The sequence below is a fragment of the Lissotriton helveticus genome, chromosome 5_1 (assembly GCF_964261635.1).
Source record: "Lissotriton helveticus chromosome 5_1, aLisHel1.1, whole genome shotgun sequence".
Lineage (NCBI taxonomy): Eukaryota > Metazoa > Chordata > Amphibia > Caudata > Salamandridae > Lissotriton > Lissotriton helveticus.
Genome location: NC_136065.1, coordinates 304,614,706 through 304,634,592, shown reverse-complemented (window position 1 = coordinate 304,634,592; position 19,887 = coordinate 304,614,706). Strand labels below are relative to the sequence as shown.

Below are 19,887 nucleotides of genomic sequence, written 5' to 3'. Positions count from 1 at the left end.
ATGGTATTAGCTTTGAAAGAGATTGTACTGGCGTTGAGGATTGGAGTCGAATGATCTTAATTTTCAACTGACCTCTTTCAGAGTATACAAAATGCCCATCAGGGCGTTTGGATAACTTGCGTCCCCTTACTATACTGGTGATTGGATATGTTTTGAATTTACAGAATGCCAATGAATTAGATGAGTCTTTGGAGAATGAGGTGGACTTAGCACTTGGGCAACCAACAGAGTGCTTCTTTTTCAGTAGTAGTATGAAGGGCATCGGATGTGCTATACTTACTGTTGCTTAACTTTTTATGTATTAACTGAGATCCTTTAACTTCATGTGAGCCACTATTGCCATTGAACGAGACTCTCAATGTCCAATAGGTCTAAGCAATGCTTCAGATCGGTTGGCCTGCAGCCAGGTGACAGACCGGCACTCAGTGATCCTGATTTTATTTGACTTTTTAAATAAATGATTTAATTCATCCTACACCTGAAAGCGTGGTGGTACAAGTGTTAAAAAGTAAAGAAATTATTGCCTTTCCGCCCAATCCCCTGGACTTCAGAGTTGGAACATGTAGATTCCTTTCAGAAGAGAATAGTTTCTGTTAGTTTAGACTTAAGATCCTTAAAAAGTGTCTTCTGGGTATGTACATCCTTGTGTTGGCTATCCCAGAAGGCCTTAGAGTTTGGGTACTCACAAACCTTTTTCCAGGTGCCAAAATTTGTGGTCCGAGATGTGATAATGGGCCACATTGATGCCAGCAGAATGGTGCTTGGGGCAGTAGGGTTAACAGGTCGGTGTTTGTGGTACAGTGGGCAATGGGAAAGTAAAGCAGATCTATCTAGTGACTGAACTGCTCAAGGTGACACCAGAAAACCAGGGATGAATCCCAACTTCCCCACTTTACCAAAGTGTGTGATCCTAGGCAATGGCTTTCACTTTTAACACCTACTTCTTGACTATCACATATAAGACCTAGAAATATAGGACTTCAGGATATGTACTTTAAAAAAATCCTCTCCTGTATTTGAGTTAACAAATGATCACCTTCATGTATAATCTCTTTTCGGCAGTCTATACAGCCATAAAAAGTTTTAAAAAGATGAAAAAATCACATCAAATCCACGTTAGCTACACTATGTATAATAGGAACCCAGGCCACTCAGAGGATGCACATAACTGGCTTAAATATTGGTTCCACGTAGGCATTGTTGGGGGAGGGGGGCTGAATGAATAAATGAATGTTTACATGTTTGAAAACTCACTTAAAAAATATTTCTCACCACACTAATCTAATGTACAAAGGAGAAACGGTACTGCATATCAATGAAATGCCCTTTTTGAATTTTTAATGGACTTTCATTTTTAAACGCATCTTGCAGCAAACATTAAAAAATCAAGTGTTCCTTAAGTTAAGAGGTGCTGGACATCCCAGTTATTTTCTTCCATTAACTTCACTTGACCTTTAAATCAATGCCTGCCTGATTATTTAACTTCTTAATGTTTGTGCTGAGTCGAGTAAACAGCAGCCCATTGCTGCTTTTGAACAGGGGGCCACATGTAAAAGGCCAGGAGGGCCGCATGGGGCTGGGAGTACTTTGAGTATCACTGCCTTAGAGCATTGCTGGTTCGAATGATACATGTGTCAAAGTATATGTCTTGCCAAGTATGCTGTCGAGCAGGTACCGTATTCCACAAGAAAGGTTACTACTCGCAGTACTTCCTCCTACCAAAGGAGTCTTCCGACCTATACATGATCTCTGCCACCTGAATCCATTTCCGAGGAAAGGCAAATTCAAAATGGTTACTCTGGTTCTTTCTGCTCTGTTCAAAGGAGACTTGATGGTGTCTCTGGACTTCCCGGATGTGTATTTTCATGTACCTATCCTGCAGTCTTACAGGTGTTGCCTGCGGGGGGGTCGGACCACTTCACTTTGCCATGCTTCCCTTTGGCCTTACTTCAGTTCCCTTGAATCTTTTCGAAAGTGATGATGGTGGTCACTGCCCTCCTTCCGAGGTCTGGGATAAATGTGTTTCCATATGTCGACAACTAGCTACTTGACACATGGAATTTTTCATCTATGAGCTGGAGTCACACCTGAACATTACTCAGATTTTTCATAGGGGCTCTCCTGTACATGTGGCATTCAAGACCTTTCCTCCTGTGGCCTTGAAACATCTGGACTCGCAGTCATGGGCCTCTTTGAGGGTGGATCTAATGCTTATTGGACTTCTAGTATTATGCTAGCCCTCAAGGCCCCACTCTCCTGTGCTGCTGCACTGCTCTTATTCCTCCCCATTTTTCTGAGTGCTTTCTCCGGTTTTCCCTTTTTTTCACTGCTTCTCCTCATTTTGCTGCTCCTGCCTGCCACATGTTTTACCGCTTCCCAGCACCCCTTTCTCCTCCCGGGACCTACTTAAGGGAAGCCTCAGTCTAACTCCACTAAGCAGGCCCAGTTTTCCCATGCTGCTGCACCGCTCTTCTTCCGCCGTTTTTCAGTGCTTTCTCCTTGATTTGCCTCGCTTTTACTGCTTTCCCACTTTCTTTTCTCCCCATTTTTTAGTGCTTTTTCTTACTTTTTCCCCGTTTTCCACTGCTCCATGTTTTTATTTTTTTTTTGCTGCTGTCACCAGTTGCCCCACCCACTTCCCCTCCCTCCTCCCAAGACCTACTTAATGGAGTCTGCAGCGTGACACCATTGAGCAGGCCCAGCTCTTCCTTGCTGCTGCACCATGGTGCTTCCTCCTACTTGTCCCTCATTTTTTCACTTTTCTCCTTCCTTTCCCCCGTTTTTCTGAGTGTCTTATGCTTTTCCCCATTTTTTTATTTTACTGCTTTCTCAGTGAGGCAGCTACCAACTGCGGTGCATTGACCCCCTCAGGGGTGATTTGCTGCAATTTATAAATCCTGATTGATGTACCCTCATCTCGTATGCCAGATGGCATATGCTGGCCCATCATTGGAACCTCTGGTTTCAATGGACCCAGCATTAGTGCTTCCTTTCTAACACCATCCATATCTTCCAGGAGATGGCTCAGGATCTTCTGTGGTTGCAGGCAAGGGCTAGGATATCCTACGTCCTGAGGTGGTCAAATCAGAAGAACATCTTTGTGGTAGCCAACCGTCTAGCAGTGTCTCTGAATGTTGGAGCTGAGTCAACCGAGGTCAGCTGTCATATCACAAGCTACCTCCATCTTGAGTAAGCAAGGAACACTTTCTAAGAGTGAGTCATGCCCTGGTTAGATCTGTTTGCCACTATCAAACATGGAGTGTCAAAACGACTGTGCACTGGACTTTCAGCCAGGAAAGTCTCAAGTAGACTAATTCCAACTCTGATGGGACACAGGACTCCTGTATGTTCCCATTGTTTCTTCTTCCCAGAGATTTGAGAAAAATCTGGACTTGGTGACAGTGTCATTTTAATCGACCTGCCTTTGCCAGCATAGTATGGTCCCTCAAGTTCCTGAACGTTTGTCATTCGAACCGAATCCGGCTACCTCTTAAGGAGATTTACTGCCAGAGCAGTAGGGGAAGGGTACTGCACCATTCTCTCCACAATCTGTTAAGTGTGGCTATTGATTAGTGACAGTTAAAGTAAGTCTGATCTCCAGCCAGAGTAGTCTGATCATCCAGCCACAGTAGTATGTCATCCTTGTTTCCTGAGTCCCTTTGACAAAAGTGAACTATGCTGGATGTTTGAAAAAATGTTGACTAGTTTGGCGCTCATCATATTGACCTGCTGCAGTCCAAACATTTGAACGTATTGTTTGTTCTGTTAGCTCAGCAAGGCCTAGCAGTGGGTACTGTTGAGGGTTATCCGTTATCTCTTTATTACCCTGATGAACCTGGTCTTCTTAAATAATCTGATGTGATGAGCTTGACCAGGGTTTGGACTGCCATGTTTTCCTCAAAGCGTTTGATTATGCCAAAATGAAGTTTAACTTAGTGATGGCATTTCTAATACGCATGCCTTTTTGAGCTATTGGACAGCTGAGCCCTGCAGCCGACACTGAAAATATGTACTTATTGCCATCATAAGTGAACCGTAGGCGCTTGGTGCAACAATCATACACCATCTTCCCAGAGAGATTGGGTAAGGCGGCTGTCCAGGTCCTCAGTACTAAAGTTGTATCAGTTTTTTGGTTTGCCAATGTGTCCCTCTGCCAATGTTTGTCCAGCTATATGTAGCATTCTGTTACGTAAAGGAAGGCGATGCAGAAAAACACCCTGTTGAGAAAAACGGAGCTTTGAATCAAAATCTGTGCGGTCGATCAAGAAGCAACCCCCTGAAGGCCCACCTGGGCCAAGTTGGACCGCATTGGGGCAGGAGGGGGGGGGTGTGGAGAGGAGGAGGAGGAGGAGGAGGGGGAGGGGGGGGGGGGTTCTTGCCAAATTGCTATGTGGGTGTCTGCACATGTTTACAAAACACTACTGCCATGACAGTCTAGTCCTAGGGGACTGCCATTTTGCCACCTTGGTCCTACAAGACTTCCTAATATGAGGCGATTCCTGAGATTGCCACCTCTGGTTTGAAGTATCCATCAGAAAAAGATGTTGACTCGCTTTTAGTGATGCCCTTTCTGGTGGATACTCCAGCTCGCAGGTTCCTCATTGCCCTTCCTATGGAGTAGACTCTGATTATCATCATGTTGCAAGTTCGATTTTTGGCACACTGTTGCCTACATTTTGTTTTAATGCACTCATACGAGGGTGACAAGTGAAAGTTTTAATAAATGGCCTTGAGCGGTTCTTTACTAAGGGAGGAGTGTGGAGCCACACTGCTCCCCTATTGGCATTTGAGAGCATTGCTAAATATTGTTCATATCCAGTCTAGCACAGGATATTCTGGAGGTGAATAATCTGGTTACTGTGTCCATAAGAAAGAGCCGTAGTGAAGACAAGTAACATAGTCCATTTTTGTTGGAGATGAATGTCCGCTTAAGACCAGGTCCTCTCCTATCCTTGCAGTCTTTCTGACATGGCACTAGGATTAGTGTTCCCATAATATAAAAATGTCCAATGTCTCTACGACCCTTGTCCATATCTGTCCTGAACCTTGATTTGTCTAACTTGTGGTGCTAACACAACCCATTGGTATGGGTGGTAAGAAAACTGGAAGAATCTGCAATTCTACAGAAGAAAAGTTCTTGACTTGGTTAGGGATTGGGGAGGTAAGAGTATGATTCATGGAAGGATGTAGGGGTGTGATGCACTGCAGGAGTATATGCCTGCTGCTGTTTAACCTCTCATAATCTATTAATCGAACACCCACCCTAGATAACGGTAAATGCATTTCTTCCAATTAATAGCGGATTGTGCCCTGTCTTTTATTTTTTTCGATACCCATAACCATGTAATAGGCAAGCAACGCTCTCAGCAGGACATCACCGTTTACACTGTATCTGAACAGAAACAGAACTACGTATCTGAACAGATGATGCCTATCCCTATGGGTTTTGTTTTAACCTTTGAGAATAGTGCAAACACTGGATTGCCTAGCTGCCTAGTCTCTCTATACAACACCTAGGTTTCTTTGTTTAGAGCATGGTGACAACACCCAACCAGCACTTCCCATAGAGGCAAAACAAAAACCAACACCTTCTTAATCTGTGCACTCAAAGTGTCCGGAAACCAGATTAAAATCTGTTTTTTGTGTGACCTCGCTGTGTGACCTCGCCAGGGGTTTGACGTGGTACTTAAATTGTACAATGCTACACTGCGATTGAGCAAGTATCCCTTGGGCATTGCCCCACTGTCCACTTTAAGAAATGTTAGGAACTGGGAGAATCCTGATGCTACAACACAAATGAAGTCATGCACTCAGTGAAGCACTGATCTTGTTTTGCAAAGGCTGGTTTCATCTGACACCGCTTTTAACAGTAGCATTGGTACAGAACCTGGTCTAATTATCCTAGGATGACTTGTCGTCTGCCCAGTCTTAAGCCTAAGGACTTGTTGAGGAAGTTAGCAGGTGCCTCCTTGTAGGAACTAGTGTCTGCTTTTCTCCAGCACACGTACAATGTCTTTCACGGGTTGTACGCCATGTTACACTCTGACTATCACACTCTTTCCTGGCCACAAAAGTAAAATCTCCTTTACAAAGCAAAGGAAAACTTGCAGATGTCTCGCAGCTGAGCTATGACCATGTTAGGAATGTGATAAAACCGGTTTGAGGTTCATCTGCAGGTGGTATATTGAGTTGTGCCCAGCACTCTGAAATCAGTATCTACACAGTATTGGTATTTCTGATTGTTAGAATTGGGGGTCTCTGGTTGGCGTAACACTGATGGATACATCGGCCACTGGATTCCTCACCTTGTGAATATCCCCCTGCGTCAGCAACATTCAGAAATTCTTTTGTAGCTCTTCACGCCGATGTGGATGATGTCACAGAACTCACGGCTTCGCGCGCGGCTCCGCTGACGTCACTGACTCCATAATAGGACTCCGTCGGCGTGATGACATCAGTTCTCTTTTTTTCCACATCGTCGAAGCTAACTGTTTTTGAGGGATCCTCTGTAGCTATTGATAACTCTGTTACTGTTTGTTGCTTTCAGTGTTTTCTTGTTTCTTTGTCTCCTGTCTATGTCCTCGAAGAAGACCGGATTCAAGCCATGCGGAGAATGCAAGAAAATGTCAATCACGGACCCGCATGAAGATTGCGTATGGTGCCTGTCCTCAGACCATGTTCAGGGTTGTCCATGCTGCAAGAAAATGAACCCCAAGGCCCTTTGTGAAAGAGGCGAAGCTCCTGGTTGCCAAGATGACGGGTAAAAAGGACAAGAAGGGTTTGAAGTCGAGGTCCCGTTCGAGGTCGCCTTCGAGGTAGTCATCAGGGCATGCTTCCAGATCGACAAAAAAGAAGCATAAGAAGAGTAAGCACGGATCTCAACACCATTCTGGGAAGGATTCAGATTCGAAGCCGAAGTCGCGAGGTAGAAGACATCGTAAGGATGATGTATCTCCTTCTCCAGATGTTCTGGATATGGAAGGTGAGGCTTCGCCCATGGAATTGCCGGAGCATTCACCGGCTCCGGTGTCTAATCCCTCTCTGGCGCAGTCTCGAACTCACACTCGAGAGGAGGAAGAGGCTCCCATGCCTGAGGGTTCGTCGACTCCGGCTCACCAACCAGAGGAAGAAGTCGACACGAATCCGGTGCCTCCTCAAGAGCAGCCTGTGGGTTCATACCCTCCCTTTCCAGGCCCGGGTCAAGACCCTACACTGTATTTAAACGCTATGTATCGTGTCTTCACGAGAGCCATGTACCCCTCTGGAGCACCGGTTGGTCCCATGTGTCAGATGGCCTTTAATCTGGGAGTCCCCCAGACGTATGCTCCGGTGCTGTTCATTCCATTTATGCCGGCTCTGACACCGCTTTGGCATCTCTCAGCGCTGCCGAGGTCTTTGGCGATTCCTTCGTCACCGGCGCCGGTTCCAGTTCGACCTCTTGTGCAGCGGCCTGTTCCTTCGGCTCCGAGCTCGAGCTCTGGCTCTATCTGAGTCGTTTGCGGAGCCACCGACGCCGTTCCCGAAGGAGAGGATGAGACGTGAGTCTCAGCGACTTCTTGAGGAACAGGGGTACAGAGAAGTGGAGGCTAGTGGATTGGAACTGTCTCCGGATTGGGAGTTATCCTCTGTCCCAGATGCCCCTTTAAAAGATGTGGAACCATTTCATGTGGTCATCAAGAAGGCAGCAGAAATGTTGAATTTAAATCTGTCTACTGCGGAGTACAAGTCAAATATATTAACAGAAGTCCTCCACTCCATCTTCTGTGGTAGAGCCTAGGTGCTTGTTGAGGTGCTTGTTGATACCCAAGCAGCTGCTCTGCAAGTCATCCAGAGTGGGTTGGACACTGCTGACTCTGTGGCGAGAGTCATGGGGTCTTCTATTGCCACCAGAAGAGCAGCTTGGCTGTAGTCTTCCGAATTCTCTGCTGATGTCCAGGCTGCCTTAATGGATCTGCCTTTTGATGGCTCTGGCCTTTTTGGGAAAAAAGCGGACGCTGCGTTTGAGAGATTCAAAGATAGCAGAGCAACAGCCAGGTCTTTAAGTCTATAGTCCAGAGGTACTGTAGGTAAAAGGTATAGAGGATTTGGAAGGTCCACCTTTCGAGCCTACAAGCAGCAGCAACTGAAAAATCCGCTGCACAAATCGTACAGGGGCAGACAGAGCTCGTCCTCAGACGTCAAGCTTCCTCCTCCTTCTCCTCCTCTTCCCACCCCCCTCCAACCTCAGCAAAGCAGCCCTAGAGCCGCCATTCCGGATCATGCGGGTCCTGTGGGGGGGTTGGTTTACCTATTTTCTATGAGATTGGGAATCTGTCACATCGGACCTTTTGGGTTCTCAATCTCGTGAAGAATGGGTATGCTCTTCCCTTTCGGGAATTCCCTCCGAATTACCGTCCTTGCCAAGGGTTTTGCTCAGAGGTGCACCTGCTACTTCTGCAGGAGGAAGTCCTCGCGTTAATAAGAAAAGGTGCGATAGAGGTGGTTCTGGAGCAGGAAAGGGATCAGGGATGCTACTCCCGGTATTTCCTGATCCCCAAGAAGGATGGCAGACTTCGTCCAATCCTGGACCTCAGGATTTTGAACCTTTTTGAAGCAGAAGTTCAAGATGCTCACCCTTGCGCAGGTTCTTCAAGCGCTGCTGGAAGAAGACTGGATGGTGTCGATCGACTTGCAGGTGCATATTTCCACATCCCCATCCTGAAGTCTCACAGGAAGTATCTCCGTTGGGTTCGCAACATTATCAGTTTGCGGTCCTTCCGTTTGGTCTTACTACTGCGCCTTGGGTTTTCACCAAGGTGATGGCTGTGGTGGCAGCACATCTCAGAAGGTCAGGGATACCAGTATTCCCTTATCTGGATGATTGGCTGATCAAAGCAGAATCTCCAGAGAAAGTGCTCCATAATCTGCAAGTCACAACTCAGTTGTTGTACAGATTGGGCTTTTCGATAAATATGCCCAAATCTCACCTGGTGCCCTCCCAGCGCAACCTGTTCATAGGTGCTGTACTGGATACAACTGTCAGGCATTCCCTCCTCCTCAAAGGATTCGCGACATATAGGAAATTATTCCTTTATTTTACAATGGAGCGGTCGTTCCATTCCTGAAGGTCCTTCGTCTGTTCGGTCTGATGGCTTCCTGCATTCTGCTGGTCAACCATGCACGCTGGCACATGAGGGCACTCCAGTGGTGCCTCCGCAGGCAGTGGTATCAACACAGTGGAGATCTCGGAGTCTGTGAGGATCTCAAGAGAAGCTGCAGTGGATCGGTCTTGGTGGGGCGTGGAAGGCAATCTGTCTCGAGGAACATGCACCCTAGGGTGGGGTGCTCATCTGGGGGATCTGGAGATCAAGGGTCTTTGGTCTCCAGAGGAAAGGTTGCTCCACATCAACCTTCTGGAAATGCAGGTGATTCGTTTGGCGCTCAAGGCCTTCCTTCCTCCCCTTCGCGGTCGGTCGGTTCAGGTCCTGAATAACAACACGACCGTGATGTGGTATGTCAACAAGTAGGGAGGAGTGGGATCGCTGTGTCTCTGCAGAGAGGCTCCGCGTCTTTGGTCCTGGGTTCAGGACCATCAGATTTGTCTGATGGCAAATCTGGCTGGTTTTCTGAAAGTGCGTGCAGACAGTCTGTTAGCAGTTCTCGGCCGATCACGAGTGGAGGCTTCATCCAGAAGTGGTTCGTCAAGTCTTTCAGATGTGCGGAATTCCTCAGGTGGACCTGTTTGCCACTCACGAGAATGATCACTGCCCGTCATTCTGCAGTCTCCAGTATCCGATGCAGGGAGCTTTGGGGGACGCGTTTCAGTTGAGTTGGGGCTCAAGACTCCTTTAGGCATTTCCTCCATACCCTTGATTCCTCGGGTTCTGAGGAAGATACGTCAAGACCGGGCCCAAGTCATATTGATTGCCCCGGATTGGCCAAGAAGGGTGTGGTACACAGATCTTCTCCACCTCTCCTTGTGCCTGCCGCTCCGTCTCCCTCTCAGGGCAGTTCTCCTCTCTCAGATGGAGGGGCTGGTTCTACACCTTCATGCCTGGCGATTGAACGGCGCAACCTGAATTCTTTTTCTCTCCCATATGATCTGGTGAATGTTATTTTATCGGCCAGGCGGGATTCCATCAAGTCTTATCTACTCTTATAGATGGTCTAAATTTGCCTCTGGGTGTGGGGAGTAGTCCGTTGACCCTTTGAACGCTCGATTGTCTGACATACTTCAGTTTGCACTTTCTTTGGCTCAGCAAAGGTTTGCTATTGCTACGGTCAAAGGTTATCTTTCGGCCTTGTCTGCATTTCTCTGTCTGCCAGATCAGCCGTCCTTATTTAAATCTCCTATTGTTTTAAGGTTTCTAAAGGGCCTTACAAATACATTTCCTCCTACTCCCTTTATTGTGCCTCAATGGGACTTGAATATTGTGCTCACTTTCTTGATGGGTTCACCTTTTGAACCTTTGCACAAGTGTCCCTTGAGACCGTTGTCTTTTAAAACGGTCTTCCTGGTTGCAATTACCTCGGCAAGGAGGGTAAGTGAGCTTCAAGCTCTTAGTTCAAAGCTCCTCCCCCCCCCCCCCATTCTTTACCATTCATGCTGAACAAATGGTTCTCTGGACCAGGGTGCTTTTCTGCCTAAGATGGTAACTCCCTTCCATCTGGGGCAGTCAGATACCCTTCCTACCTTTTTATCCCCACCCCACCCTTCCAAGGAGGAGGAGAGACTTCACCGCTTGGACCCTAAGAGGGCGGTGAGCTTCTACTTGGACAGAACTAGAGTTCAGAGTGGATGACCAGCTCTTTGTGGGTTTTGTTGGAGCCAGAAGAGGCAAGGCGGTGCACAAGTGCACACTGTCAAGATGAATTGTCTTGTGTATCAAGATATGCTGTTTTAATGTAAATATTTTATTGTCAAAGGAAATGTTATAATTGCTTTCCTTCATTGAATACTGTTGGACCTGCGATGGGCAAGCCCAACACAAAGGGGGTAGCTTGGCTCAAGTGACGAGGCAAGTGAAGGCTGTAGTGTTAAGCCGGCTCTGACCCAATAATAACTCCCTGCACACCACACAAAAAGAAGGACACCACACCACTGTTATAGAAAAATACGTTTCGTTTATGTAAAAGTTCTCTGGGTTTGAAGGAAGTTCACTTAGGTAATCACATTCACATTTCTTACATGGGTTTGATTAGCTGTGTACTGGTTTCTCAGGAATAAATAGTTGGACTCTAATAAATAAATATACTGGATAAATATCAGGATTCAATACATTGGAATAAATATCAGCAATGACTGGAATAAATATCAGCAATGACTGGAATAAATATCACAGGGTCATTCTGGTATCGCTGCCACCAATTAATCACTTTCAGGGTAAACACATTACGTTTGTCATTCAATGCGGAATGCGTGCTCTTACAGTTTTTGAAGTGTTCACGGGTTCGGGCTCTCTGGGCACAAGATACGCGTGATAATCCCTTAGTTGCACTCACAACTCATTGCGCGTATATCTGGAAGATAAAGGCATAAAATGACTACGGCAATTACACTCCGCGGTCAGCTGGTTCAATGCTACTGCTGCCGGAGGAGTCTGTGCGCTTCTGTCAGCGCAGGCGGGGTTTCCGAAGGCGGCTCCAGTTCACGAGTCTTGGGACCGTCGAACGGGCTGCCGGAGGGGCCAAAACACCTGCACGCACAGTTCAAAATGAGACCGCATCACAGTTCCACAACAACGCGGCAACTTCAGGGGTAGAGACGGCCCACCTCACTTCGGCGGCGCCGGTAAGCGCTCCAGTCAGTATGGCACTTCTCCCAAGGGCGAAGGGGGGTTCCAGGGGCTCCGCGATCCTCCCTCCGAGCTCACTCACGGGGGGGTTCCCGCCCACACACCAGCTCCCAAGTCACTCGGGCAGAGACAGTAATCTCGCCCCAATGAAGGCCAGCCTTTCCCCGCCCCAGCGCAGCACCTCACCTTCTATCCACAAACCGCGCGTCGACGGCGGTGGGTTCGGAGACGTCCGAACGCCCGCCAGGAGGCACTTAAGTTGAAGGTGGCACTTTAAGAGTTGCGGTTGCGATCTCACCACTGGGGGGGCGGGGAGGCTCTAACTATGGCCAAAGTCTCTGAGGGGCAATTGGGCACTCGCTGACCAGGCGCTGAAGGCTAGAGGACACTGCTCACGCTTCTGACTGGAACGCCAGTCAGGGTCCACGCCAGCAACCTCTGCTGCTCTTCTGCCTGAACTATCAGCTGCCTCAGGGGGTTAACAGGGCAGGTGTCAATCTGGGGTCAAGTCCTCTTCTTCTGGTGTTCTTTGATCATTCTTCTCCCACATGGCCGCCAGGGACTGGGCCTTTTATAGCCAGTGCCCTAGGATGCCAGCACGAGCCAGAAGGTTCTAGAACCTTCCCTGGCTATGTCAATGACATGGCCCTTTCAAGGTATCTTTTTGGTCATTAGGAGCCACCGTACTGGGCTTCCTAAGGCAGCCATTTTGTGTACTTGTAACTCCTGAGGGGATTCCTGTCAGGTTTGCAGGTTACACAAAGTGCACCAAAACCTTCAAAGGGTCAGAGGTCAGAGGGGCTCCAATGGGAGTCACTCTCATAGGGGACAATGGTGTCCACCATTTTAGGGTTGACAACCCCAGTTGGTTATGCCGCTGGTTCCGTCAGGCGCCTTGTACATAGGTGCCAGGAACTTGGTGAGCAACTGGGCATCAAAGAGCATCTAGCCCCATGGGACAACACACAAAAAGGTCCTGGTAGACAAAGAAAAAGCGACAAATTTTAGGAGGCACGGGGGAACAAAATAAATCAGTGTGAGGGGACTCTCAGAAGCAGACAGGTCTAACAAATACACAGTTATTTTGATATATTTGGTACTGTGTACATTGTGTGTATATATCCTGGTGTCGGTCCGTCAGTGTGCCTCGAAGGCACAGAAAAAAGGGCAGAACTGATGTCATCACTCCAATGAAGTCCTATTATGTAGTCAGTGACGTCAGCGGAGCCGCCCCGCTCGACCGTGCGTTCTGTGACGTCGGCGTGAAGAGCTACAAAAGAATTTCCGAATGTTGCTGACGCAGGGGGGTATTCACAAGGTGAGGAATCCACAGGCAGATACAGTATCCACCAGAAAAAGCGTTACCGAATGTAAGTAACTCATTCTTTTCACACTGACTATTATACATTATTCATCAGAAAACAATATGCATTAGAATTGTGAATATCTAAAGCTCAACTATTACACATTGGGGCAAATGTTATACAAGTTTCAATCCTATTTCATCTACATCGGTAATCAATCAGCCTAAAACCATTTCCATGTTATGACTTGCTGGCTAACAGCATAGCTGGTTTCATAATTCAGCACAGCTTATTGTAACATGCAAAGTTGTGTAAAGCATCCCTGCATTTGGGTCAGAAGTCAAATCTTACTGCAGCATCCATCTGCCTTCTGGTCCCTATGGTACCTTTCTGGTGTCTAATAACTTTTACAAGTCGTGCTGGATGGAGTAAAGGGGTTTCAGCTTATGTACTGCTACTGGTCTGTTACATACGATATTGAACAATGCTTCCTTTTCAATATGGGAGACTATAGCTACATATCTGTAGTCTTCTTGCTGCAGATTCTTTACCTTTGCATTTCCGAGGCATCCAACTGGATGTGAAAGATTTTTCATGAGCAGTACCCCTGCCGGTAGATGGCGTCAATTGGCTCCGCATGTGTCATCTGTGCCGAAGGGACATCCACGACGCCTATATAGGCACCACCTAGGTGCGCTGATGTCAGTTTTTTCTTTCCGCATCAGCCTGCGCTGATCTGGAGATGAGCTACTCAGTCCCTGTTTGACTGGATATGTTCAATTTTTTATAGTGTTTTTAAAAAATTTCCTCTTGGTGTGTTAGATATGTCATCTAGGAAGTCTGGATTCAAGCTCTGCGGAGCCTGACATTGCTCGGTGACTGACCTGCCACTCATCTGCCTGTGGTGTTTAGAGCGCGACCACAACCTGAAGTCGTGCTCTTATTGCCGCACCATTAGCCCAAAGGATTTGCGGAAGCGGTCCTTAAAGCTTATGGCGGCCTGGCATGCGACTCGTGTAAATTGAGGTCCTGGTTGAGGAAAATCCAGGTGTCATTCAAAGTCCTCGGGTAAGTAGAGGCACAAGAAGTTGGCGACGAGGGAGCTTCAACATTAAAGGCCAGGCTTCTTGGTAGTCCGTACCTGGACTGACTCTGCCCCTCTCTGACTTTTTCAGGAGCCGAGTGACCCTGCCCCGACCTAACAACTCTGGCGCACCTTCAGACGCCACAGGTACAGAGGGGACCCCATCTGGTTCTGCTACAGTGGATCTAGCCGCCATCCCTATTGCGATTCCAGACTCTGATACAGAGCGGTATGGGAGTTACTTGACTATGACTGGAGCCTTGCTTCCTAGATTGGAGCCGGAGCCTTCACCCCTTGGACTAGAACTCTGAGGAATGGGCGGGTTGTGGACCCTGGAGACCAACCATATGAGAAGACCCTAGAATGGACTGATGTGAGGAACTGGGTGAAGCCAATGGACTGGCTAAATCAAGATAATCGTATGCTTTCTCCCACTACTTGACTGCAGAGGAGGGAGCTTCATATGCACTGGTGGTGCAGAGAGCAGTTTGGGTCCTTGACCTTCATTTCCTCTTGGTGGCAGTCAAGAGTAAAATCTTGACACAGCTGCTGCAACCGGGAGTCCCCACATCCGAACTGCTACACCTGTTCAATGACTCCCTCACTCATTTATTTTCAGGGACCTGGTCCAAACTCAACACTGGCTGCTGTAAATAGGATGATCGCTACAGCCCTGTTCCATGGGACCCAAACTTCCTCACCCAAACACCCTACCCCGAAGGGCTTGGTGGTCCAAAACTCAGCATCCCAAGACTTCTTCCCTACTGCTTACGCGGATAGGGAATCCAAAAGACTGGACTCTTTGGCAAAGATGTTTCTCTCCCCCCCCCCCAGCCTGGTATTGCGATCTGTGAGCACAGAATGTTTTTTGGGCCGTTACTCCCACACTCTGTGGGACACTGTTGCGCAAGTGCTGCAACAGCTTCCAAAGGAAGCTTGGGCTGTCCTATTTCAGGTTGTTGCCGATGGGAGGGATGCAGCAAAGTTCACAATACAAAGTGGACTCCACCGGTTCACTGTGCAGAGCGGTTTAATAAACGGTGGCCCTGAGGCGCCATGCCTAGTTGAGGACAACTGGCTTTGAGGGATGTCCAAGCTTCCCTTATGAGCATGCCCTTTGATAGCACCAGTCTCTTCAGAGACCAGTCTGACTCTGTGCTCGAACTTCAAGAACCGTCCGACTACGACCAAGTCCTGTTCCCCCCACGTCACCCCCAACCCACCTTTTGTGGCTACTGAAGGGGCTTCCAGCTGTTCCAATTCCCTCCCAGCCACAGAGCAATGCATCTCTCTCTCTCTCTCTCTCTCTCTCTCTCGCTCGCTCGCTCGCTCGCTCGCTCTCGTCAAAACAGCCTTTCTTGTGGTGATTACATCTGCCCGCTAAGTGAGTTACAGTCCTTATCATTCCATCTGCTTTACCTGTGTCACCCCTTGTCATGTGTGCCAATCTATAACCCTACCCAACGTTTACTCTCCTCCACATCCTGCTAAAGAAGGAGCGACTAAGCTGTCGACCCAAAAAAGAGCGTTGTCGTTCTACCTTGACCTCTCATTACAGTTCCGGGTGGTTGACTAACTCTCCGTGTGGTATGTTGGGGTTAAAAAATGGTGAAGCAGTGCAGAAGCGAGCCATCTCTAGATCGGTTATGCTCTACATCAAAATCTGCTACGTTTGCGCAATTGGCAACCTCCTGAAGGCTTGTGAGCCAATTCTACCAAAGCTAAGGACCGTCCACTGCATTAGCACGTGGACTTTTGGTCTTGGAAGTCCGCCAGGCAGCAATGTGGGCTCCTCTGCACACATTCACCAAACCTATAGATGGGCACTTCGCCCGTTCGGTCTTGCAGGACTTTGTTTGAAATTGGTCCACAGACCCACCTCCAGGGAGGTTTTGTTTGGGTATCTATTCAAAGGTAAGGATTCTGCAGATAGAAGTCTCTTACCGGATGAACAAGTTAATTACCTTTGGTATTTAACCAACGGATAAGGTGTTACAAAAGTTCTTCGCTCTGTGCCTTTGCATAGAAGCACAAGAGAGTGCCGTGCCCAGCATCCCACAGGCCCCAGATGAAGACAACACCCAGGACCTCTATCACTACTCTCATAATTGAGGGTCAACCCCAGAGGTTGCGTCCATAAAGTTTGACCATGTTGAATGCAATAGGGCTGGAGGGCAGTGAATTTAGGGACGTTGCAGCAAGAAAAATGGGAACCTTTAGTGTAAATTTAAAAAAAAGTATGGCAACGTTGTTGCAACAGGACCTGCCCACTTCAACCACTGGTCTGCACTAGACTCATCTCAAGATCATTCAGAGAACCACTTCAAAGGGAGTTAGTTGGGTGTCGTGCCCTGAACCAATCCTAAAAAGTCACAGAAGTTAAGATGCAGCTCTGACAGCTGAAACAGATTAAAATCTGAGCAAGCCTTCAGCAAAGGACCGGAGCTGTCCACCATCGCAGCCACCTGCTCGAACCAAAGGCACAGATAAGACTACATCTGAGCTGAAGTCTGTGCTGAACCATCCACCCAATCCGCACCAAAGCAACCCTCGATTTAGAGGTTTGACTTGTGAAAGATTCTCTGTGCTCCAGCTACCAAATGTCTTGGACAGTAAACCAGAGCTTCATATACCCTTCCACAGGGGAAAATCCTAGCTGACCGTCTCCACAAGAGCATCCACACACCCGTTCAGATCCCTTAATAATAGAGGCTTTAGGGAGAGGAGTTGGCCTAACGGCTAGGGCGCTCGACCTCGGATCTGGGTTCGAGTCTCGGTAACGACGCCAAAACCTCCTGTGATTCTGGGCAAATCACTTAATCTCCCCGTGCCTAAAATGAATGTGTCCGTCCTCATGTAACGTAACTGGTGCTATGTAAAGCGCTCCGATACCTGATTCGGTTCGGGTCTAGTTCGCGCTATATAAAACTCTTCAACAAAAAAAAGGAAGAACTATTTTTAAGACTCCCACTCTTATTCCAAACGGGATCTGGGACAGTCCCAACTGTCACCACCACTACTTGCCCCTAGAGCTGACAACACCCAACCCACCACCACACCATCGCACACCTCCACTTTAGAAATTGGTAAAGTCACTGATAGTCAGGTCACACAGACTCTGTCCAAGACAACCCATTCACCCCCAAGGGACTCCTATTATGAGCCTGAAGAAAGGCCGGACTCATCAGATCACCCAGGCCTGGACCCATCACCTGTAATGATACCACGACTCTCAGTGCAGTAATACAGAGCAGCCTCAATGTTGAAACTGATGTGGTGGAAACCCTCCCCCCCCCCCCCCCCCCCCAGATTAACCGGTTTGTGCAGCACCTCCCAATGCTCAGTGGCATATTGAAAATAGCCACAGGAAACTTTAAATACCTGTTCAGGGCTAAATTTTGAACCCTCTGGTGAAAAAGTTCAAGTCGGGTTCCTCCTGGCTAGGTGGTAGTTCATCCAGGGAGAAAATGACCCTCTGCACAGGCGATAGGCGATGCTTTTCTTTCTGAGAAGTCTTATGGAGGGTGTGGTTGATAAAGTATGTCCTTGAGTCTAATCCGAAAAGAGGCCAGGAAGTAAGGGTTTTTTTTTTTTTTTTTTTTTTACTGAAGTCAAACATTTGTTGAATGTACCTTTCACTGGGTTAGGTGCATTGCCATGCAGATATCTGGACCCAGGTCTGCATTTTTGAAACTGTATAAATGAGCATTGGCAAAGCCAATAGGTTTCACCTTTAAGAGATCTATTTGCTTTATCTGTATTTTTTTTCTTTAAATGGTGAACCATGATGCAAGCTGCTGTACTACATAGCAAAGTAAAAAAAAAGTAACTGACATTGGCAAACCTGCATATATCTTTTTAATGTATTTATTTTACTTCAAGCTGTGCGCGTTCAAACATGTTAAAATTATTTTCCCTTTACTTAATCTGCAGTTTATATTCATGAACAAATGCCCATTGCAGTTGCCAGCGTGTCAAAGTGTAGCTAGTTGAAAACACTGAGCATGGGTAGGCTGTGATGTTATGGCCAGAGTTTGACTTTGGAGCTGGGTAACCAGGTTTAAGTCTCTGTACCGGCTCAACAGCCTGTGATTCTGGTCAAATCGTGTAATCGCGCTGTAAAAATTAATGTCCTTGAGTAATGTAACTGGTGCTCATGAACAGTGTCCCAATTCCTTCCAGTTGACTTTGCGCTATATAAAGCAATCTATGATGATGGAGGTTGGAGGGAGGCAACTAGCGACTGGGTGGGGTGGGACATGAATTGACTGGATCGAGGTGGTGGGAGGGACAGGCCAGCAATACCCCAAAGGTGAATTATTCATGTCAAATTATAAAGTCCCCCATAGTGAATGATGCAGCATTTAGCAATAATCTTACCTGCATTCGTCTGAGTCAACTGGCTTGAACTCGCCTGCACAGTGCCGAAGTTGAGGCTGTAAGTCATTATTTAAAAGATTATAAAACGTATGTCCACACAAACTTAATATAGAGGCTAGAACTCATTCCTTGAATCCCAGACTAACATCTAATCTAAAGACTAAAAATAATTCTCTAGTAGTGACTAGTACGTCACACTGAGCTGTACATATAAAAACCTCATGCTTTCAGTTTAGGAAGCATTAAGCAACAACTAATCGGCCAAAGCGGTTGCCATAAGAATACATTGCACATGGCAACCACCTGGTGAACATCTTATAAACTAACTGAAACATGAGACTAAACAACACCGACCTCGTCATAAAGATCAGCTTAGTGTAAAAAAACAGAGCTCAAACTTCCACATATATTAAGGTTCGCTGTCACTCGATGTGTCCTGTCCGAAGCGGTGAGCATGAGCGTTTCACTCACACCTGAACAATACTCAATGGGCATCCAATGACTTAATCCGTATGCTACTGCATGGAGAATGCTGGGAATTGTAGTTCGAAAACAGTTTTTTACTAGAGTGTTAAACTGCATTTAGCGATTTGACAGACTCTATTACTATGTCACCCAAGCAATCAATTAATATCACCCAAGGAAGAAAGGCTTGGGATGCCTAGTTTCATCAGACTATCCCAATATAAATTTAGAAATAGCCAAGAGTGGCCTGTGCGCCACAAATCTTCGCAGTTAGATCCCGATTTAATAACCCGATCAGTTGAGATTAAAGCCAAATTTTCAAAAAGGATGATTGGGCAGCTTGGAGAGCTACAAAATCATTACTAGTAACTGTATTGAACTGTCAATGGCTAGACTACAATTAAAAACAACAAGCAAAAAAAAAACCACCAGACGCCAAAACAGATGATTGGATAAAACACAATGCTTTTGCTAAAGAAACTAGCATTGGCATAGCCAATAGGTCTCGCCTTTGGGACCTTGTACGTTTTTTGCCAGAGCTATTGGCTTTGGCAATGTTTGCAAGCTATGTTCAAGAGCAGTGTGGCTGCTGTATTCTGTAGAAAAATGTGTTCAGTCTTTGGGGTAATTAGACTGGCTTGTTGCACCTAGCATTCATGCTACAGCAATGGGTGTATTCACAAGCAGCATTCAGTGGTTATTCTCTGTGTGTGGATGCCAATGCTGACCTGCAGCATGCAGCGGGAGACCTCCGTGAACAGAAGGGGGTTGGCGCACAACGAAGCACTGAGCTGGCATCTGGGAAGAGAGCTGCGGCGTCAGAGCCCACCCGACAGTGCAGTGGACGTAAATTTTGAGCCGGATAAGGCTGGAAGAGCTG

At 47.1% G+C, this 19,887-nt stretch overlaps 1 protein-coding gene across 1 annotated transcript in view; it reads left to right on the top strand.

Annotated features, from left to right (window-relative positions):
- SPSB1 (splA/ryanodine receptor domain and SOCS box containing 1) overlaps window positions 1-19,887 on the top strand; it is a 132,300-nt gene that overhangs the window by 90,804 nt on the left and 21,609 nt on the right. The window lies entirely within an intron of this gene.